Here is a 22,132-nt window from a genome sequence, read left to right as displayed (position 1 = left end):
AGTAGTATTTACTAAATCCTTTCCATTGTAGCCAAGATTTCTCTGCTTGTCTAGGGATATTTCTTTTTTTTTTTTTTTAAAGATTTTATTTATTTATTTGACAGAGAGAAATCACAAGTAGATGGAGAGGCAGGCAGAGAGAGAGAGGGAAGCAGGCTCTCTGCTGAGCAGAGAGCCCGATGCGGGACTCAATCCCAGGACTCTGAGATCATGACCTGAGCCGAAGGCAGCGGCTTAACCCACTGAGCCACCCAGGCGCCCCATCTAGGGATATTTCTTGTAATAAAATTCCAATACTATATCATATTAGCTCATCCCAGGAGTAGAATATTTTCTCCTTTCCATCGCATTTTTCTGCCATGGATCGTCACATTTGGCAGATATGTTGAGCTCTCCATCATCTCTTTAAGACCTAATGTTTAAAATAGTGCTGACCTAATAGTTAAACAGAACCTCCTAGACCAGTACTGTCCAAAACAACTTTGTGAAATGATGGAAATTTCTACTGTCTGTGTTGCTCAATATGAGAACAACTAGCTACATGTGGCTGTTGAGCTCTTAAAGTATGGCTAGTGCAACCGACGGACTGAATTTCTAGCTGTTCACATATGGTTAGCTGCTACTGTCTTATACAGCACAGTGTTAGACTATGCACAGTCAATCATTTCTTGTTGGGTTCTTTCCAAGGAGAACGATCTCCTCCTTGTAGGTTATTAGACCTGACTTTTTAGTCATACATTTCACCATGATTTTTGAGCATTTCCTGTCTCCATGTGGTCCCATTAGCTCAGTAGGCTAGTGTTCTTCCTCTAGTTCTTTAATGCTCTTGACCTTATTCCATGAGCACTTGGTCTGAACATTGGGAAGCAACATGGCCTTTCCTGGTGATTGTTTCTCAAACACAATCGTGGCACCCTTTAACTATAGCAGAGCAGATGCCAATTTTAGAATGAAAATATGTTTATTTCGATCTATTGGTTTCCATCTGCAATACACATAGACAGTTGAAAATGATTATCCTTGAGTAAAGGAGCAGATCCTCCTCTGTTTTCTGTTTGGTGATCTAAAAATATTTGAAGACACCTCCCAGAGATGGAGGAAGAGTGTTGTTTGAGAGCTCTTAGCATATGCTTGGGTGTGAAAGAAGTAGGAATCTGTGTGGAAAACAAGGGCTGTTGTATTTATGCTGTGATATAAGATTAGAAGAACGATAGTGTATCAGTGGGGCTGATCTATTTCAGTTCTTTGATGTTTCCAAACACCCACAAATGGAAAGATTATTAGTTCACTTGTCAGAAGTGGAGGAGGGAATATACCTTCCTCTGGGCATATAGAGTCATCCCTCAGAATGACTGATCTATGTCAGTCTGATTCTGTTGCTTTCTACTTAATGAAGAAAATATACCAATGACTTGATGGTTCACATAGCTGTGTGATGGATGTGACCTTAATCTAGATGTACTTTGTGAGAGGATAGTGCAAATACATTCTCTTAGATTCAAAAGCCTTTTGGTGAACTGCAGGCCCTTTTGGCCCCTGTGTGAGTGTACGTGCGTGTGTGCACACACATGCACACGTGCACACATTGGTAGGGATAATGGGTGCCGGTGTATGAACTGGATTTAAAATTTTGGAGAATACACTAGACAGATCAAAGTTACTTAGTCTGGGAAGAGAAAAGCTGAAAGTACAGAATTTATAATTTTAAAATCCTCAGATATTTAAAGGGTTAGAAAAATGAGAGATAACAGCTGTGCCCTCTAGCCTCTGAGGACAGAGCCAAAGGACTGGATTTAAAATTGAGGGTGAAGGAAGCTACGAAAGCACCAGAAACCACATGGTTTTTCTTTTACCTCTCTGGGTTTTTTTTGTGGTTTTTTGTTTGTTTGTTTGTTTGTTTTTGTTTTTGTTTTTTGTCTTTGAGAGAGAGCATGCACAGAAGCGGAGGGTAGGGGGCAGGTTGGGGTAGAGAGAGAGGGAGTGAGAGAAAATCCTAAGCAGTCCCTACTCCCAGAGAGGAACCCAAACGGGGCTCTATGCGGGGCTCGATCTCATGACCCTGAGCTCATGATCTAAGCTGTAATCAAGAATCAGATGCTTTAACCAACTGCATCACCTAGGACCACCCTCCCTTTTTAAAAACATTGTTTCTTCTGCAGGAAATCCTTGTCCCACCACTCCTTGACTGAATGTTCCTGTTCACTGTCCACTTACACAGGCACCTGTACTAAACTCTTCTCCAGGCTGGCTTAGTGACCTTGCACTGAGCCTTCATAAAATTCACTGTTATGAGCTGCCTGGAGATGAGATGTTCTTCGATCAGTCTGTGGCTCCTTGATGGTAGGAACTGGGCCTTACCCATTACGGCCATATGTGACCTTTCTTGTCAGTCTTCCATCTAAGAATGGTGTTATAGACCCACAGTGTATGAAAACTAAAAACATCCTGTGAAGACATGAAGTCGAGTCCTTTAGGATGTAGTTGAAGAACCCCAACAGTCTAAAATCAAGACAGTGGGTATCTTGGAAAATGATATAAGCATTCATCTTGGAGGACTGGAATATTTAGGAAACAGTATTTAGATTGGTTGTACTTTATTTTTTTTACCAAGTGTAGTTTTTTGTTTGTTGTTTTGGTGGGGGTTTTTTTGGTGTGTTTTTCCTGCTGCTACCATAACAAAAATCTTATAGACTGGATGGCTCAGATAACAAAGATGTATTTTCTCACAGTTCTGGAGGCTACATGTCTAATACCAAGGTGTGAATGGGTTTGTTTTTTTCTGAAGGCCCCTCTCCTTGGTTTGCAGATGGCCTCCCTGTTGTGTCTTGTTACGTCACATGGTGTTTCCTCAGTACACATGGGTGAACACCTGATGTCCCTCTGTGGGTCTAAATTTTCTCTTCTTATGAGGACATTAGATTAGATGAGGACCCCTCCCCCCAGTAGCCTCAGTTTAACTTAATTACTTCTGGAAAGGCCCTATCTCAAAATACAGTCACATTCTGACCTGGGTGAACACAATTCAGCTTATAATACTAAGTGTTTTCAAACTTTTAGGTACCCTTATGGTTAGAGGGGTTGTTTAATTTAGTGCACAGAACAGGATGCATTGGAGAAGGAAAGGGGCAGGATAGTTGATTGAGCGGCAAGCCAGAACAATAGGTGTAAAGTGGATGGATCCTGAGCAAACCAAGATGTGTGGAAACTTTATTTAAGACAATAAATGGTCATTGAGCTCTTGCTCCAGGGCCTGGAAGCCTGGAGATAATAACAACCTGCATTGGCTCTTGAGAAGAGTTGTTGAAGCTACATCTCCAACAAAAAGATGAAAATTTATGTCAATAATAATGGGGAAACAGTATTTAAAAACACCAATGCCTTTGGCCCATTCCTGACCACCTAGTTTGGAATCTCTGATGTGGGAACCTAGCCATCAGGATTTTTTTATTTTCCGTACCTACCCAGGAGATTCTAATTTGTGGTCAGGCCTGAGAACAACTGAGTCAGAGACGTCCACATAAAACGATGAGAATCAGATATTTGGAGCAGAAATTAGGAAGGGAGGAAAGGGAAGTATGAGGTTCTCCCTACAGAACTTCCCTTTTTATGTTGTATGTGAAGTTAGTGATGAAAAGTTATAGATGGAAGACTAAAAACAAGTCTCAAGTCTTCTGGAGTGGAAGCCATGGCTGTGGGTGTGAAAGGGCCTGACAGAGGGGAAAACCTGGAGTCGACAGAGGAGGAGCCCAGGATGGAGGCTGGAAAGAGCTGGCTAGCAGAGGATAGTTGCAAAGTGGTCTCATAAAGTTAAGGGAGGTGGAATCTCCAGGAAGAAGATCTGCTATTTGTTCAATTCAACTTCTAAAATAACTAAATAAATCTAGATAAAAGCCTCGAGAAATTCCATTAGATTTGGTGAGTGAGTGGGATGTGAGAAAGTAGAAACTGTGAGCACAGACTATCCTTTGCCTGAGCTACTTCCAGATCTCCTGCAGGTTCCATGGAAGCAATTAAAATTTGAGCAGACAGAGGGTAAATCATCAGTCTCATCTCAGCCAGAGCTCTGATATTCAGGCATGGCCAGCCAGCTCTGTTACCACTCAAAGTCTATGTTTATTTAGAAGAATTATTGCACACCAGCTAGACTGACCTGGTAGAACCAAGCCCAAATTAGTTGCTATGGTTAAAATGTGCTCAGCTTTGGGCCTTGAGGGCTATAGGCGAGGTCAGTGCATAAATCTAGAGAGACATGGATGCCAAGTATCAGTGTATGACTTACTGTTGTGAATCAGATCCATTATTCGCCCAGGCCAGTGTTCTAAGTCTCTGACAACCATGGCAAATGGAGTTGTAAAGAATGAACCAGTCCTTCTCTCTGGCTCCAAGGACCAGGGATGTCCTCTTAAACATATTTATTTAATTTAATAAATAAAGGATCTATCATCTATAACTACACCCCAAATCTCCAGTTTCCAACCCTTTCCTTGAAAGTCCCAATCTCCAAAACCAATAAACAACAGAGTCATTCAATCCAATTCAGTGCTTTCTTGAACACTGAAGGTGCACAAGGGCCTGGACCAGATCTTAGAGGACATATGGACAGGTGCGATGCTCTTCTACCCTCATAGGCCCTTAGACTACCTGAGCAAAATGAGACAACTTCATAAGACAGAATTTGAACTGAGCCATACTCAAGGCTGAATGTATTCTGAGATCCAAGGAGGGAGACATCACATCCAATGATCCAGTGTGTGTGTGTGTGTGTTTGGGTAGGGGGTGTGGCAGAGGTATAGAAAAACTTCTCCAAGGTGGCACTAAAATGGGTCTCCTTGAAGAGGAGAGAAGTAGGTAGGGACCAATATAAATGTTTTCCCCTGGCAGAGAAGTCTGCGGGTATATGTGGACGACTGGGGGATTTTGTTTTGCCTGGAGTAGTGGGAGGTGGGTTTGGAAAATGAGCAAACTGTATTGCACATCAAGCAAAGAAAGCCACAGTGAATTAGGTAGACATTGAGAAGATGCCTTTTTCAACAAAGCTCCTTAATGTCATCATTTCGAGCACGTCCAGGTCCCCAGGCATCAGCCACACTATTTCTGTCTGACGATGCTGAGATCCCATTTTGGGATCAGCTTTGATTTGGAAAACACATTTCAATCTCAAAGAGTAAGGGATTGGAGCAAATATCCAGGGTGAGGGTTGGGGATTTGGCAGCATGGCCCCATTAATGTTAGTTGGGGTTAGTCTGCTAAATCCCAGACACAGAACAGAATCCTTATGTTTATTCATCAGTGGTGACCTTTCTGCTGTAAATTGATATAGTATTTCAGAATCACTTAGACCCGATAAAGCTTTGCAGCATCTCGCTACCCTAAAAGGGAAATCTCTCTGAAAATTGCTGCTGTGTGCACCAAAATGTCTGTATTTTTAGGCTACTCTGACCAGTAGGAACATATGGGCACCTAAATATAGATTTGGTGAACGTTGATACCTCTGAGACATTTGATGGGGGAACTTTATATGTTACACCTGTCTCCAGGTAACGGCCACGTTTTTTGCACATGATTTTTTTAAAAAAATTCTCTTTTTCATAATTTTCTTCTTTTTTCCCTCCACATTTTTATTTTCTCAATGACAACAACAGAAAAAAAATCACAGAAGGCTTTTCATGTGAAATCTGAATGGTCTAAAGATTTCTATTCATGATTTTAATAATAGCAAATATATGTTAAATATATTCCCTCTTAATCCTTACAACAGCCCTGGAAGGAGAGTGCTAAGTATGACTACACCCATTTTCAGCTAAGGGAACCAAGTGTAGGTGTCAAATCAACTTGCCTAGGTTATACAACTAGTCCATAGTGTATCTGGGTTCCAGTCCCGGCAGTGGGATATTGAAGTCACGTTTTAATCGTTTATGATGCTTCTTCCGAGAAAGCTCTGCTAGATGAGGTCTCAGGAAACCTGACTCATTGGTCTGATGGTTTTAATTTTTTATTTAAATTCTATTTAGTTAACATGTAGTGTATTATTAATGTGGGGGGTAGAATTTAGTGATTCATCAGTTGCATACCATAGCCAGAGTTCACCACATCATGTGCCCTCTTTCATGCCCATCACCCAGTTACCCCATCCCCCCATTACCCCAACTCCCCCCTCCTCCCCTCCAGCAGCCCTCAGTTTGTTTCCTAGAGTTAAGAGTCTCTTGTGGCAAAACCATGGTGAGCTTTAACACAGATGGGACAGAACTCAGTTCTCTGACTTGAAGTCTGGTGCACGTTGCAGTCTACATGGCTTCTTGACTCATCTAATGTTAAGTTCTAGACTGTCAGGAAAGAAATCTGGAAATATTAGAGAAATGACTGTATTCTCAAAAAGAGGTTTCTAATACTTCTAAAGAGGTCTCTAGGAAATGTGGCAGGCCAATCTTGAGGGGAGGATGTCTGACTTGGTCTCTCAGGAGCTTAGATTTCCTCAGTGCAGTTAGAACACAGGGCTCTCACTTGGATTACCCACCAAGTAGAAGCTAAAGTGAACGTTCTGGAGAGGCAGCCAGACCTGCATGTGATCCTCCTTTTAGCTATTTTCCATGATATCAGAGATGAGGAAATACAAGCAAGCACTTTTACTTAAAAAAACAAAAACAAAAACAAAAAAAAACCACAACCTAGCAATCATTTCCCCCAATTATAGAAGTAACACCTATTCAGAGGAGAGAAGAGCACAATGAGAAAAATTCTGTCACTCAGAGAATCATCGCTAACCATGTCTGTCCTTTGGTGTATACCTGTGTAGGGCTTCTACTGCATAGGTACAAAGACCGGTGCACACGGGACCATGTATGTATGTTTTCTAGAGATAACATCACAGTGTCCATATTGTTTTGAGACCTTTCTTCTTTTAGGTATAGATGGTTAGTATCTTCCACATCAACAAGGAAGTTTGCAATATGTTTTTGATTAGTGGATAAATATTCTATGATATAGTGGTACCACAATTTACTTGAACAGTTCCCTAGGCTTGGATATTTGGGTTGTTTCCAGTTGTCACTGTTATATGCAAAAGTAGGGTAAACATCACTGCACACTTACCAGACGGTCTCTACAGGATAGCTGGATTACAGAGTAGGAACCTAAAATTTGATGCTACAGTTTACCTAATCTTTAAAATGTCAACTTGGGGATGTTCGTAGCTGTTAATAGTTAATAAAACGTTCAAGAAGCAGATAACTTCTGAGATTCTAGAAAAACTGGTTTATAAGATAAGAATACACAGTAAGTCTCCTCACATTTGCTTTTGGGGGAAAGGGTGGAAGGGAAAGCATTTGGGGGTTCATTTTTGTATTTTACTGAAAACAATCTGTGTGTGTGTGTGTGTGTGTGTGTGTGTGTCTGACTGTGTCTGTGTCTGTGTCTGCGTTGGTAGCTAACTAAATATAAGGTCACAGCACAGATACTCTGAGTGACTGTGACTCTGGAATTTGAGAAAAAAATCTTGGTCCAAGGGTTGAAGATGAGCATCATGCATGACCAGGTCAGGAAAGCATCCTGGAGGATTCATAAAATGATGGCAAAGTTGTGAGTGAGAAAACTAATGGAAACCGAAGATCTGCTTGTGCATCGGGTCATGAACCAGCCTTGGCTATAGAAAGCCTATAACTAGACCCACACTGAGTGATCAATACCCAGCCAGTGCATCACGAGCAGGAGACAGAGCCCTAACTCCTGGTCACATAAGTGATCTCAACCACAAAGCTTTCCTGTGCTGACATCAGGCCTACAAAACCCAAAGACAAGTGGCAGCTATGGAAATTTTATAAGGGAACGACCGTTAAAACTTACATGTTATACGTTGGGGGATTAAAAACCAGGCTAGAAAGGGCACGTCAGATAGCCAGTGCTTATTAGAAGGATCAAAAATGTGCAAAGGAACACTTTTTCTATCAAGTTACTCTGAAATGTATTTAAATGAAGGTACATTTGATAAAAATAGCAGTTTCTTTCTCTGTGTCTGGGTGCTAATGAGCCCGACAGGCATTTATTCCTCACTTTGATATATTTGTTCTCCTTACCACACTTCTCTCTGCACTCTTAGGGTCCTCGGGTGTTGAAATGAGGGTGGCTAGTACTTCAAAAGATTTTCCTAGGTGAGAAAGTACAATGACGTAATGACTTCTTTTTTAAGGAACGAGGGGAGAAGAAAGGTGAATGGTGGGCAGAAAAAGTAACGTTTTAAGAAAATTGGAAGTCAAACTCTAACTCCACTTGTCTGCATACTTTGTGAGGATAATATTTCACATCTAGCCTCATGTGCTTGGGGGCTCTTTGGGGTCAAAGAATTACATGAGGAAAATAGGAGAATGACTGGTCGCTGGAGAGTAGCTACAAGCATAGGCTTTACAGTCAAAGTGCCCTATAAAAATAATAGGGACCCATAATATAGTATCCCATGATCATCTCTGATTAATCCACTTGGTGCATTCATTCTAAAAGCAAATACTAAGTCTCCATGTGGGTCAGACACTGAATTACCTTCTTGACTCTCATTTTCTAGTAGTGTTGTCTGGGCAGTTGTGTAACCGCTGAAACCTCAAGTTTCCAGATCTGTAAAATGGGAATATAATAAAACCATCTATTTCATTGGGTCATTGGAAGTTTTAAATTTGATTATGTCTGTAAAAAGAATTCCTTACATTGCCTGATACCAAGTGCTTTAAAAATGTTGCTGTTTTATAAGGCCACTGGCACACTGAGTTCACAGCCTTTTCTGCAAGAAGACTGAAAAAGAAGAAGAGAACATAGGAAGCTAGGTCTGGGTAGGAATATCAGCTTTTCCCCATCTTCCAGTTTGTCTCAAGTCTCTGCAATGATTCCCAGGGTCGATTTAGTGGAAGGAGCAGGTACATGTAGGGAAAACATGGTCTAAGCCAGCTCTGACACTAAAGATGGACTGGGCTGCCAGAACTTCAGATTCCTTGCTGAGGGAAGAGTGGCTAGGAAAGAAAGAAATTGGCTCTACTGCAGTCTCTACTTCCATGTGTGTAGATCTTCAGAGTGTCCAACACGATGTTATCCCCATTTTGAGATGATCCCCCTCAGAAATCTTGTAAGACAGAATAGAAAATAACCCCATCCTATAGATGAGCAAGTGGGGTTTAGAGAAACTTCTTCTTCAAACAGCCAGGTTACAAGTCAGAATTGAAACCAAACCCTACTCCAAACACAAACTTTTAGTTACTAGAATGTTCTGTGGCTCCTAAGACTGGCCTGTTTATAGTTCATGTGAATATCTGCTCTTAGGAGGGCTTTTCTGGGCAGAGGGAAACTTATTTTAACCTTGACCAAATAAGAGCATGATTAAATAAACAAACATTTTGGAGACATTGCAAAGCACATGTAACAAATTCTAAAACCAAAAAGAAACTTGAAAAATATTATTGTTATTATCTCTCACCCTGACCTTGACTCTTGATGAAGATGAAGAGGAACTGACAGCCATTTTAGTTTATTCGTGGACTCCTTGGACATTACTAATGGACTCATTTTTTAATTAACAGATGTGAAATTTTTATGGACAGTGTCTGGCACATGGTATGTCCTCACTAAACTCAGGTATTGTCGACTGAAAAATAATTTTATTTATCAAATGCTTCTTAATGGTTTTCTGGGTAATAATGTATTTGGTAACCACAACAGCCCTATAGGCCCATTTTTTAAATTTCTATTTATTTATTTATTTTAGGGAGCGAGAGTGCATGCATGAGGGGGAAGGGGGGAGGGGTAGAGGGAGAGATACAATCTTAAGCGGGCTCCACACCCAGCAGGAGCCTGCTGCAGAGATTGACTTTCCAACCCTGAGATCATGACCTGAGCCAAAATCATGACCTGCTTAACCAAATGAGCCACCCAAGTGCCCTTCATAAGCCCATTTTAGAGAAGAGGTAGCTAAAACCCAAAAAGGTTATAAAGAGCTAAGTCTGTTATAAACTTCTTTTTGGCTATATGTATTTGCATATAAAAAAAGTCTGCAAGGAATATACCCATCTCTGAGTGGTAAAGAAATTGACTGATTTTAAATATAACTTATGGATTTTCCACAAATACAAATACAATATAATTTACAATACTTAGATATATTATTGATATATTATGGTGATATATTTACTTTTGAAATCTTACAAGAATTTTTACTTAACTGGATTTAGAGGAAAGTATGGAGTTTAACACTGATCTTCTGTGACTTTACCTTTCTCAGTTGTTTATTCATCAACGTTTTCTCAAATACTCAGATTAAATACACCATCAGTTTCCAGACTGGGCCCTGACTGCCACAAGAAACCACATACTCCCTACTAATGCAGTGTTCTCCTGAGAGAGGTATTTTCAGACCCATATTACAGATGGAAAAACTGAGGTGAGTGGCTAGCTTGTCCAAGGCTACAAGGAGAGGATTGGTGTATATGATCTAATTTTGTCTTCTCCAAAATCTTATAATAAGCTTAAGAAAGCAGATGGAGATGGAAGGGCAGAGGTAAGGGCTCAAGTCACTGACGGTTAAAGAGAGAAAGACTCTTGGTTGAATTTATCCTCCTTATGGATGATTCTAGAATCCCAATACATTGTGTGGCAGGATTTGGGTACAGTAAGGGCAGAAAGGGGAGGCAGTGAGTAGCTATGAAGGTGGACTCTCCACTGAGATTGGCCTGGTAACACTGGGAAATGATTTGGGACATTGGGGAGAATAGATTTGTAAGACTCATCCCACAAGTAATTGAGAAATTCCAAGGCTGTCTCTGCCTTAGTCAGACTTGATTCCAAATAACTGGCCAAAATTTCTCATAGGCCAATACCCTTCCTTTCTTCCTACTTTCCTTCCTTCCTTCCTTCCTTCCTCTTGGCTATATGTATTTGCATATACTTTATCTTCTGGAGCTTTGATTGCTTGAAAGTTCTCCCTTGTGTTGTCCTGAAATCTCCCAGAAACTGAGGCACCTTTTGGAGAAGAGCCCAATAGAAAAGGTGTTTTTGTTTTCTGGATTTTTCCCATTCAAGCTCAACCACCAGGTTTGCCATCTGGGATGGAGTTATGGCCATTGGCTTTCTTCTACCATGTTCCCAGTAGGAAGGAAATCATTCTGAAATTCCAGGGTTTTGGAATTGGAAAAGACTGGGCATGGAGAAGTGTGTTAGAATGTCAGAGGATGTGTGTACTAGAACCAGTGACTCTCTCTTTGTCAGGAGTAAGAATTTCATTCTGAAAAAAGAGAAATTAAATTCTAGTAGCAGGAGCATTATTTACCCTACACACACGCAATGATCATTGTACCAGGTTCATGTTTGGAAAAACAGACAAATTTGTTTGTTCATTCAGATCAAACTGGTATCAAAGAACCACAAATCCATATGTTGCCTTTTCTGTTTTGGTTGCTAGGCACACGGGATTCACGGGAAGCTTGCTAAATATGTTTGACACATTTTCGCATGTGAATCATAAATATTAGTGGATTCCTTTCAGGAGTGACTGTCATTCAGAAATAGAGCTTGAACCAAGCTTTCCTCTAGAAAAAAGACCTGGATTTCAGACTGAAACAAGGCCTGACCTGGCGTGGGAGCAGGTCCCCAGGTATCGGGGGCAAGAGTAGTGAAAATGACAGTCCTTTATGATTGTCCGCCATTTTGCAGTCAACAAACTGTCTCCCCATTCACAATCTCATTTGACCCTCACAACTCCCCTGTCAGATAGGCATTAGGGCTGGCAGCTGCCTCTGTTCCAGGAATAAAGTCGTGGGCACCTAAGAGCCATCACGAGAGGAGAAACCCTAGGGACGAGATTCTCCTGAACACGACTCTGGCTCATGTGGGCCGTTCTGGGGCTGTGGAGTGTGGGAAAGCACACTCCACCACCATGCTGAGTCCAGACATTTCATCTCTTATCTTGGTTTACTCTGTACCGAGCCAGTGGCGCTTGCATAAATGTCCTTCTGGCATGAGGGAGGGAGGGGGAGAGCGAGAGAAGGGAAACAGCAGCTGTCAGCAGAGTGTCAGGCTGGGGACCTGCCATCTCGTTGAGCAGAGCTCCAACAGTGTCCTGGGTACAGCTCTAATCATGGGTGATGGGATTGTCCCCAGGCTCAGGATTACTTCTAGCTTTTAAAGAGAACAGGGAGAGAGGGTCCCTTGACCGTTACCAAGGTGTCACTTGTAAATCATTAACCAGGCACAGAGAAAGGAACCAGAGAGAGGTGAAAATAAATGAACCCTGACACTGAGGCCTCTCCATGTCTCATCTCTGATGGTTAGTATCTGAACATTAATCTTACTTGGTTATCACAAGCATGCAATATGTTGGGAGTGGGGCTATGTTTTGAACTTGGTTTAACTTTGTAGAGTCTTTCAACATTTAGGGTTTTCCACACGGGCTGGAAAAGCTCCCTCTATCTCTTGGGGGATCTGATGGCTCCCCCTGCCTCCAACAGTACCAAGGATAGCTGGGCTCTCAGTGGCCACTCTTCTTGATGTCATGTCTCTTCCTTCTCTGCTTCTAACTGGTGGATCATTGCACAGACACACTGTAGGCCGCACTCCAAGGACTCAAAGCCTACAGAGTCTTCCTTTTTTCTCTGAGGGTCCACTACTTAAAAGGGCATCAGGAAATAAGACTGGTAAATGGGAAGAATGGTGGAAGCTGGTTGGTCAGCACATAAGAAATCATTACATCTCTGCTTTGTGTGTGGAAAGTGTCCATAATAAAATGTTTTTGAAAAGAAAATCCCTCAAGAAGAGTGGATTTGACTGAAGCACAGAATGGAAGTCTTGATTCATTCAGGCTCTGGAGTCAGGCTAGCCCAAGAGCAAATCCCAGCTTGGCCAACTTCCAGCATGGCCATTTCCCTTAACTTCTTGAGACTTCCCTCTCTATAAAATCAGAAAAAATTAGTTACCTCATCAGTTTCCTGGCAGCATTGAGTGAGATAACAAATTTTTCTGAAGTGCTGGAAATCATCTTTACTAAGTTTAAGGAAAAAGGGGGAATGTAGTATAAGGATCTAAGGATACTTTCAAATTCAAAGACAGAACTGCAGCTGACTGTCAAGAGTGAAATGAATCAGGGATTCCAAGGTCATAAAGGAACATACTTGGGTTCATGTCTCTGGGCCTGTCTGCATGATTGGTCTACTGCTCCCTCTGCCTTGGACCAGCTGTCTCTGTTGCCAGTCTGCACAAATGAAAATATGGCTGGCAACCACAGCTCCCAGGTTTACCTTCTTTCAATTCAATTGTACAACCAGGCTGAGTTTGGATCGCCTGAGTTTTCTGGAGCACCTCTTTTGTCTAGCTTGAGTAAGGAAGAGGTCTACTCCTATACCCAATGGTGAAGGCCAAGAGCTATGGTAACACTATGTTAACACGGAGAATCCCATGGTGGCCCTGTGAGTGGAGTTGACAAGAAGTTCCCAAAGGAAAGGAGAGCAGTCTCCAAACAGGGTGAAGTGGGATGGTGCTGGACAGACGAAATGATGAGTCAAAATACAAAATACTTAGAACATAATAGTTTGTAGTCAAGTATTGGTTCCTACTCATTTGAATTGATTCATCTTCATGCCCTTTGGGCAAAGTCTTAGGGTAGCCTAACAGTAAGAAGAGGAGAAAATCAATTACAACTCTTCCTGTATCCTTCATTCCCGTGTGCCTCCTCTGTGCCAGGCAAAAAGCAACAAACAGAGATGAAAACCCCTTCCCTCATGGCACTGATGATGGAAAGATACAACAAAAGCCAAAATACATAAGATGGATCTCCTCAGAGTACATGGAATTGGAAGCGTGGGGGTTATCGTTCTAAACAGGGGGCTGACAAGAGAGCGCCATTTGCACAGTGACTTGAAGAAGGTGAAGGAGTTAGCCATGTGGGTCTCCAGGAGAAGAGTATTCCAAGTACAAGGAACAGCAGACACCAAAGGCCTGAGTTCAGAGTGAAAGGCAGGAAGGCCACCATAGCTAGAGTGGAGTGAGAGGAAGGAAGTGCATGAGACATAGAAAACCAATGACCCTTACCCAGACCTTTTGGAGTTTTCTACCCGAGGAAGAGTAAGAGTGATGTGATAAATACTAATGCTGGTGGCCAGAGCACCTGTCTCCACCATTCTTTAATGACCTCTAAGTAAACCGTTTCTGATGGGAGATAGCCAGTGTAAGTCAGTTTCTAACACCGTAAGAGTACAAGGAAATTACAGACGGGGTTGCAGACTGAAGGCCCAGCTGCATATTAGTGTCATAATACTCCTAACTTCCACAGGGCTGTTCCCCAAGCACCTGAAATAGATGCACAGTGCTGGTGGGACATCCACGGGCTCCGAGAAGATTGAATGTCCAGTGGCCGGGCCACTGTAAGAAAGAAAAACTAATCACCGTTTCCAAGAGATGCCAACATACAATTTTTTTCAATGCCCTTAACTCTGCATATAAATCAAGAGATGATAAGGTCGTGCCGGAGGAAAAAGTCCCTGTTATGGGACCGTGTCCCACAGCCCCTTCTGCAATGGTCACAGCAGAGAATTTTGAGCAAGGGCATTAGTTACCAATGGGCCAGGAGAGAAGGGAAAAGGAGAGCCAGAGAGAGGTCCTCTATTTCCAGAAAATCAGCACCAATGCAAAGCCCACATGAATGTACTGCTTTTCTCTGGAAGCCATGATCCATTTAGTACCGAACAGACTGTACTCTCGTGCCACACGTGGCTGGTTCTGAGCCTTGGGCAACCACACGTAAGAAAGAACACATGGTCATTGGGGGAGGGATTCCAGAAGTTAAGCACCTGTCAAACATCTGGCCAGAATGAAAGAGGGAAATGTAATTTAGACAGAGGAAATGAATTACAAAGGAGAAGCAAAGCAAATCCAGTCCTCCTGTAGCAGGTGGTCCAGGAAAAGGAGGGAGGGGAAGAATAAGCCTCTTAACTGACCTAGGTTAGTAACAATATTCTCCCCCTTTAATAACTGCTTCTGACAATCAGAGCAGGGAACTTCTTCCTATTTGGAATAGGTAGTGTCTCAAAGAGGAGCCATGTCTAACAGGTAATTTGCATCTCTCATTAAACATGTGACAAAATATGTAAACATGGGGTGCCTGCAGGTCTCAGTCGATGAAGAGACCCACTCTTGATTTCGCCTCAGGTCCTGGTCTCAGGGTCGTGAGATGGAGCCCCTTGTTGGGCTCCATGCTGGGCAGGGAGCCTGCTTAAGATTCTCTCTCTCCCTTTGCCCCTCCCCCCAACTCTCTCTCCATCTCACACCCACACACAAAAAAAGGCAATAAAATGTATAAACATACACAAATATATCAGTTACATGGAGGAATGAAATGAGGCAAGGCAGAGGAAGTAGGACATATTTCCACATTTTTCTCGCTTGTGTACACTTTGGTATATTGACCAACATGTGAATTTGGTTTTCTAACCATGATATGAATTCTAATAACTATCAGTTCTCCTGGACATCTTTGACACCAACAGCAGAGGATCTGGGGGTAAAATATGCCAAATCACACTATATCACAGAGCACATCATTATTAGAATGTGGGTCTACCTATCTATCTATTCATATCTAAATCAATCAATTATCCATCTACCATCTATCAATCATCTATATAAGAAGCAGTCCAAATATATGACACAAAATTCAAAATTTATATATTCTTATCCCCACTCCATCTCTAGTCACATTCCTGGGATCAGAAAGAGCGTATGCATCCTTTGTTTCATGGTATCATATCCAGCATTCCCACATTGCCTTTTTCCTTAAGAAAATAACACTGACATGGCTCCGTATCAGTACTGTGTCTATTTTTTTTCAAAGGCTGCATAGTATTTTATTGTGTGTTTTTTTCATCATCTACATAACCGCTCCCCTCATGATGAATATTTTGCTTGTTTCCAAGCTTTTGTCACCGCAAACAATATTCTACTTCTGGATGCCAGTCATTAGTCAAGACAGCTGATTTAACTGTTCAATTTGTTGATGGATACTGGTTGAACTAAAAATGTGGAGTGACAGTCACATGTCTCACCTTGATGTGATAGAGAGTAATAAAGCACTTTTTCTATCACCAATTACCATGAAGTAAATAAACAGTGTCAGGGAGGGGAGAAGGGAGATACTCTTGATTTTTTTAAAAAGATTTTATTTATTTGTCAGAGAGAGAGAAAGAGAGAGAGAGAGGGCGAGCACGAGCACACAAGCAGGCAGAATAGCAGGCAAGGTGGAGAGAGAAGCAGGCTCCCTATTGAGGAAGGATCCCGATGGATCCCAGGTCCCTGGGATCATAACCTGAGCCAAAGGCAGCGGCTTAACTGACTGAGCCACCCAGGCGTCCCCTCTTGATTTTTTTTTAATCAATTTTCCATCTTTTATTCACCTGAACAGGGCAGGAAGAGGATGTATTGAGCTTTCTCTATTCCAGTCATGTCTTATTTAAGATTAAGTCTAGACAGTAATTTCAAGGCACAGAAAGGTGATACAACATGCTGGATTGTGCTGTTTCAACTTGTTTTTGCTGGTAACATGCTTCCGATTTAGTGCTGGTCAAGGAAAAAACTTGGGTGAGATTTGCAAGATGGAAGCAAGGCAGTAGGTGTAATTGTGAAGGTTATCTGGTCATATATGGTGGGGGACAGAAGCAGAGGTAGCTGGTGGGTTCCAGCTGGTCCTTGCTGGCCTCTGCTCTGCTACTGGGTCACCTTTGTGACCTCCAGCCCTACAGACCAACGGAGGCACCAAGCCCTCCAGGGGTTTGGCTGCACATAGTTGCAGAGAGCACAGCCATTCTTGGGTCTTTCCATGAGTTCCTCCTTTGTGGCCCTACTCTAGCAGTTCGACATGACTGGCTTCTCAGATTTCCCTGGAAGTTCTGACATGTCCATCCATGTCACTGCTTCAGTTAGACTGGCTGTTGATTCCTTTTTGGATCCTCTGGCTCCTCCTTATAGACCTTTCCCAGTTCCTCCCACACTAGTGGAGGGTCTCATTCCTGCAAGAAACCCCTTATTCTTAGCATAGTGATCTTGGCTCTGCTTTCCTGCCTGGCCCCTGACTGCTACACACAGGAAACGCTCACTTGGTTGTGTCCTTCCTGAAGTACCTCACCTGTTTCCTGGCTCTGTGTTGTGAGAGGCAGATGAGAAACTTGAGAGTGACAACAAGATGATGGCTCCTTGTCCACTTCTAATTCGGCAGTACAAAAGAAGCAGTTTAAGCTTTCATTAGGAGATGGGAATTGAAAGTCCATGGCATGATTTTGGAAGTCTTCAGGAAAAGTCTAAGTTCTCAGTTTGAGATGGCTTCGTTGCAGTCCTGCTTCAAGTCCAAGGGATGGATAAATGGCTCTGAGAGTCCTTTCTAGGACTGTCATACCATAGCTCCAGAAGACTCAAAGAAATGCCACATTAAGTCAGTTCATTGGTTCCAGCCCATCATCCTTTATCTCCCAGCGGCCCCAAGAGATGTTTGTGTGAGGATATAGCTGTACTCCACTGTATCACCTAAAGGTGAAGGATGCCTTCTGGCAGGCCTTCCCAAACCCTATGAATATCCTTTCCTTTACCTCCTATTTAATGCTGTTAGTTATTATTTCATCGCAGCAGTCGGGGGACAACCTTGTTTCCTTATAGAATGTTGCTTGTTAAAATTAAAGTCCTGAAGTTAGATGTTTTCTATATGACTTTGCTGGTCTAAATAATCTGGGCTAAACTTGTCTGTAGACCTCTCCTAAATAGTGTTATTTTTCTTTTATGTGAAATCTACTGCTGGGATACCAAATTCTTTTCTTTCTCTTTCATGTTATGTAAAATTACATTATATATATAACATGAAAGTGGCCATTTTAGCTATATTTAATTGAATCAAAATTTAACTGTATTTAATGGAACTGGTTCCATTCACGGTGCAGTGCAGCCATCGTAACTATCTAGTTTCAAAACTTTTTCATTCCCCAAAACAGAAACTCTGCAACCATTAAACATATTTCCCGTTCCTCCCTCTCCCCAAGCCCTGGTAACCTCAAATCCACTTTCTATCTTTATGAATTTGACTTTTCTAGACATTTCATATACGTGGAATAATACAATACCTGACTTTTTGTGTCTGGTTTATTTCATGTAGCATAAAGTTCTTCTTAAGAAACCAGCCTTTTTCTGTTCAGAATGAAGATAGGTTTCCCCTTTCCTCCAGTTCTGAGAATCTCTTTATGACTTCATTTTATGTTGGTTTCTTAACTGTCATCCTGGGAAGAGGAAAGAGACCCAAATATATAGGGCCTTATTCCAATGTGATGCTTTAAAAACATAAAGTGATGAGGAAATAAATGCAACATAAAGATACTCTTTTACAAGGCTCACTGGTCTTAAACACAATTATTCAGATAAAATATCAATGAAATATTTTTTCTTCAATCTTTGTGTTGAAACTTGAAGTCATAGGGTTACAAGTCTGCTAAGCCCCTCACTATCTAGTAATGGTCTACAACTGTTTAAACATATTCTAGTCCTTTGATATATGGGAGAGATCATATGCCGGAGCATATCTAATGCGTGATTAATCGTTTTTGACATTTCTCTTCAGTGCTGAGGACGATGGTTGAATTTGCTTGTGGCTGCATTGACAATAACTTCTCTCTTTCTCTTTCATTCCCGAAGGGAAATGTCATAACAAGAACCCGCCATGAAATAAAACATGTACATCACGGGTTTTGTGGGTTTTTTTTTTTTCAATTTTTGAAAAACAAAAGAGGTTGACCTCAGAGTCAGAAGGAATTTATACTGAACAAAGAGAGACCTAAATATAGAATCTTATTTGTTTTAACATTTGCTATTTTTCCTGTGGCAAGAAAACTGTTCCAGAGTATAAAGCAACAGGAAAACAGCTACTGCCCACCTAGGTGAGTGGACTGTAAAATTATCTACTTGTAAAAATATCAGCCCTGTAACCTATATAGTTTATAGTTTGGTTTATTTAATCACTTATTCATCCATCCAGCTAATAAAAGTTACTGAGTGTCTACTTTGTACAAGGTACCGTGGTAGGTCTGTCCAATGTGATAGCCAGTAGACAGGTTGGACTTTGCAATATAAATTCAATAAAATTAAAAAATCACTTCCTTTGTTGCTCTAGCCTCCCATCTCAAGTACTCAACACTCACAGGTAGACAATGGCTAGCGTATTGGACAGCACAGATACCAGATCATTTCCATCACTGCAGAAAGGCTTTGTTTTGTTTTATTTTATTTGAGAGAGAAAGAGAGTGTCCCCGAGCAGGGAGGAGGGGCTAAGGGATAAGGAGAAGCAGACTCCCTGCTGACTAGGGAGCCTGATGCAGACTCAATGCCAGGACCCCCAGGGATCCTGACCTGAGCCAAGGGCAGACGCTTACCCAACTGAGTCTAACGGGCAGCCCTGGTACAGAATAAAAGAAGTTGTAATAGAAAGTTTTTTCCTTGAAAGAGTTTGCCATCTAGTTGCTTATTTATAAAGAAAAGAAGTATAATTTTTGTTTCATTTTGCAATATATGATAATAAAATAATAAAAGTTGCCCTTTTGGGGGCATGTATTGTGGGCCACATCCTGCAAAATTCTGTATGCAGAAGTAATAGATACTGTTTCTCTGGGCTTATTGGCCTCTCCCTTGTTCTCATGTTCCTGGTGTATGTGGGAGAGTGCTGGTCCTTGCCCTAGCTGACTACCGTCATGCGGATTTACAAGAAAAGGGAACTAGACAAGGGACTGGACTGGGGAGAGAGAGGGTGGAAGGTAATCCAGTGAGATCCTGTGCTCTCACTGCAAAAGGATGAAAACCATGAAAAGAAAGGTTCTGAGGAGCTGTAGGCTGTAAGAGAAGTTATAGGAAAAGAAGGGGGATTGTCAAAGGTTTGTTGTGGACTATATATACATACTCCTTCCAGATAGAGAAAAAATGTGAGTAAAAAGGTAGAGTAAATTTGAGGTGGATATTTTTTAATTGGACTGTGTTCTTCGATCATCACACTGAGAGAAGACAATGTGAGTCACAGATAAAATTATACTATAAAGTAATACTATCATTATTCTCATTAATTTCACCTTTACTGCTGCTCTGCAAGGTAAGCCTTTTTTTTTAAATGCAGAGTCAGAGAAATTAATACCATACTACCTGACACTACTATACACTACTATACACTACTATACTTACTACTGACACTACCATACTACCCAGGGTCATCTGGCCAGTATGGTAGTGTCAGATTTGAACCTAGCGATATGTGACTCTGGTGGCCATGCTTCAGTTGTTCTAAGTTACTGCCTCAATACACAAAGGATCAGAGAGTATGTAATGAAGTACCAAGGAAGTCCTACGGGTGGTAATGAAGGCTAGGAAGTCCAAAGAAGCAGAGGTTAGAGTGAGCTGCAGTGGCGAGTACATGCTTCATGAGCAGAGGGAAATATAAACTGGCCGTGGAGGGCTGGTAGGACCTGATGGAGAATGGGCAGAGGTGGACAAAGGAATAAACAAACAGAGCAGGAATGGGGGGCACTGGCTATAGCAGGAGGGCTTAGTGGTCTTCCAATAATGGCATTGTAGAAGCTGGACCAAATTAGTGGTAGAGAGACTAAACCAACAACCACGATTTGATGAAATTGCTGCTGGAGGGTATTTAAAGATTTAAAGATGATGGTTGAAATAATACTTAAATTTCAGCCTCTTGGCAAATTGCTCCATCCTTGCTGGCAGCCTGTCTCAGGAGATAGTAAATAACAGAGCTGGCTCCAAGTCATGTTTCTATGAGATTCTATTTTATGTGTCAAGCTGGTGGGGCCAAGAGTGCCCAGATACTTGGTTAAAAATGACCCTACGTGTCTGTGAGGGTGTTTCCGAATGAGATGAACACTGGAGTCAGTATACTGAGTGAACCATATTGTCCTCTCCATTGTGGGCGGATTTCATCCAATCCCTTGGAGGCAAATAGAAACAAAATGTGGACTAAGGCAGAATTTGTGCTTTCTCTGCCTGTCTATTTCAGACTCAGACTTGGACTGGAGCCATACCACCCCCCTGGATCTCCAGCTAGCTGACTCTGGATCTTGGAACTTCTCAGCTTTCATAATTGTATGAACCAATACCTTATTACAAATCTCACACGTACACGTATGCACACTTACTTACACGTGTGTGTGTGTGTGTGTGTGTGTGTGTGTGTGTGTATCCTATTGATTCTGTTTCTTTGGAGAACCCTAATACATATGGCTGCTATGTGCTGATCATAATGAAACAGTGAATCAGAAAGTTCAACTCTGTCCGCAGCTCCTCAGGGTGTGAATTCAGAGCTAGCAGACGGACTTCTGCCTGCTCCAATGTCTAGATCTAGCCTCGAACTAGAGGGATTCCTCCATAGTCTGGATGGACAAGAAGATCCAGAGGTCAATGATCGGGTCTGTGTGGCCTTTCTATGGCCAAAGACTAGTCCTCTCAGACTTCTAAGACAAATTTTACTGAAAGGCATGACTTTCCATAACAGATAAAATCGGAAAGGGAGAAAAATACTATCTAAGAGAGGCAAGGAAGTTCTGTGACCAGACTTGCACTGGGAATGTTCTGTTCATGATACTACCTGGTATTACTCTGAAAATAATCTTTGAGTAGAATTCAGTAATCCCAAAATAGCAAAATGACCAAGCTTCAGTTCTTTAGCTAAGTAGGGCAACTTGTTCCATTGAATCAGACTCTGCGGTTAGCGCTGTCCTGGCCCAAGTGCAGACTCCTTTGCCCAAGGTTTTTGTGCACAGTAAGTTCTGCCACATGGAACAGTCAGATCAAGGGTTCTCAACCTGGAGAGATTTAAAACAAGCATACAAACTTGGAGGTAGAGCTCTGCCTCCACATATTAAGACTTAACTCTTAGATGGAAACGTAGTATGAATACATTTTCATGACTCTAGTGAATCTAAAATGCAACGAGTTTGACTTGAGAAGCACTCATCTGAACCATTCCACACTAAGCCACATTGGACCCAGACACTGCGGGATTAGCCCATAGAGTCTGAGGAAAATTAAATTCCTTTAATGCTTTCATGTCGTTTGCCAGAATAAGCAGAAGCCCCATCCTGCTCACACC

Source organism: Mustela putorius, unplaced genomic scaffold, assembly GCF_011764305.1.
Source record: "Mustela putorius furo isolate JIRA1106 unplaced genomic scaffold, ASM1176430v1.1 tig00003898_pilon_pilon_pilon, whole genome shotgun sequence".
Taxonomy (NCBI): Eukaryota; Metazoa; Chordata; class Mammalia; order Carnivora; family Mustelidae; genus Mustela; species Mustela putorius.
Note: the sequence above shows the minus strand (reverse complement) of the source record.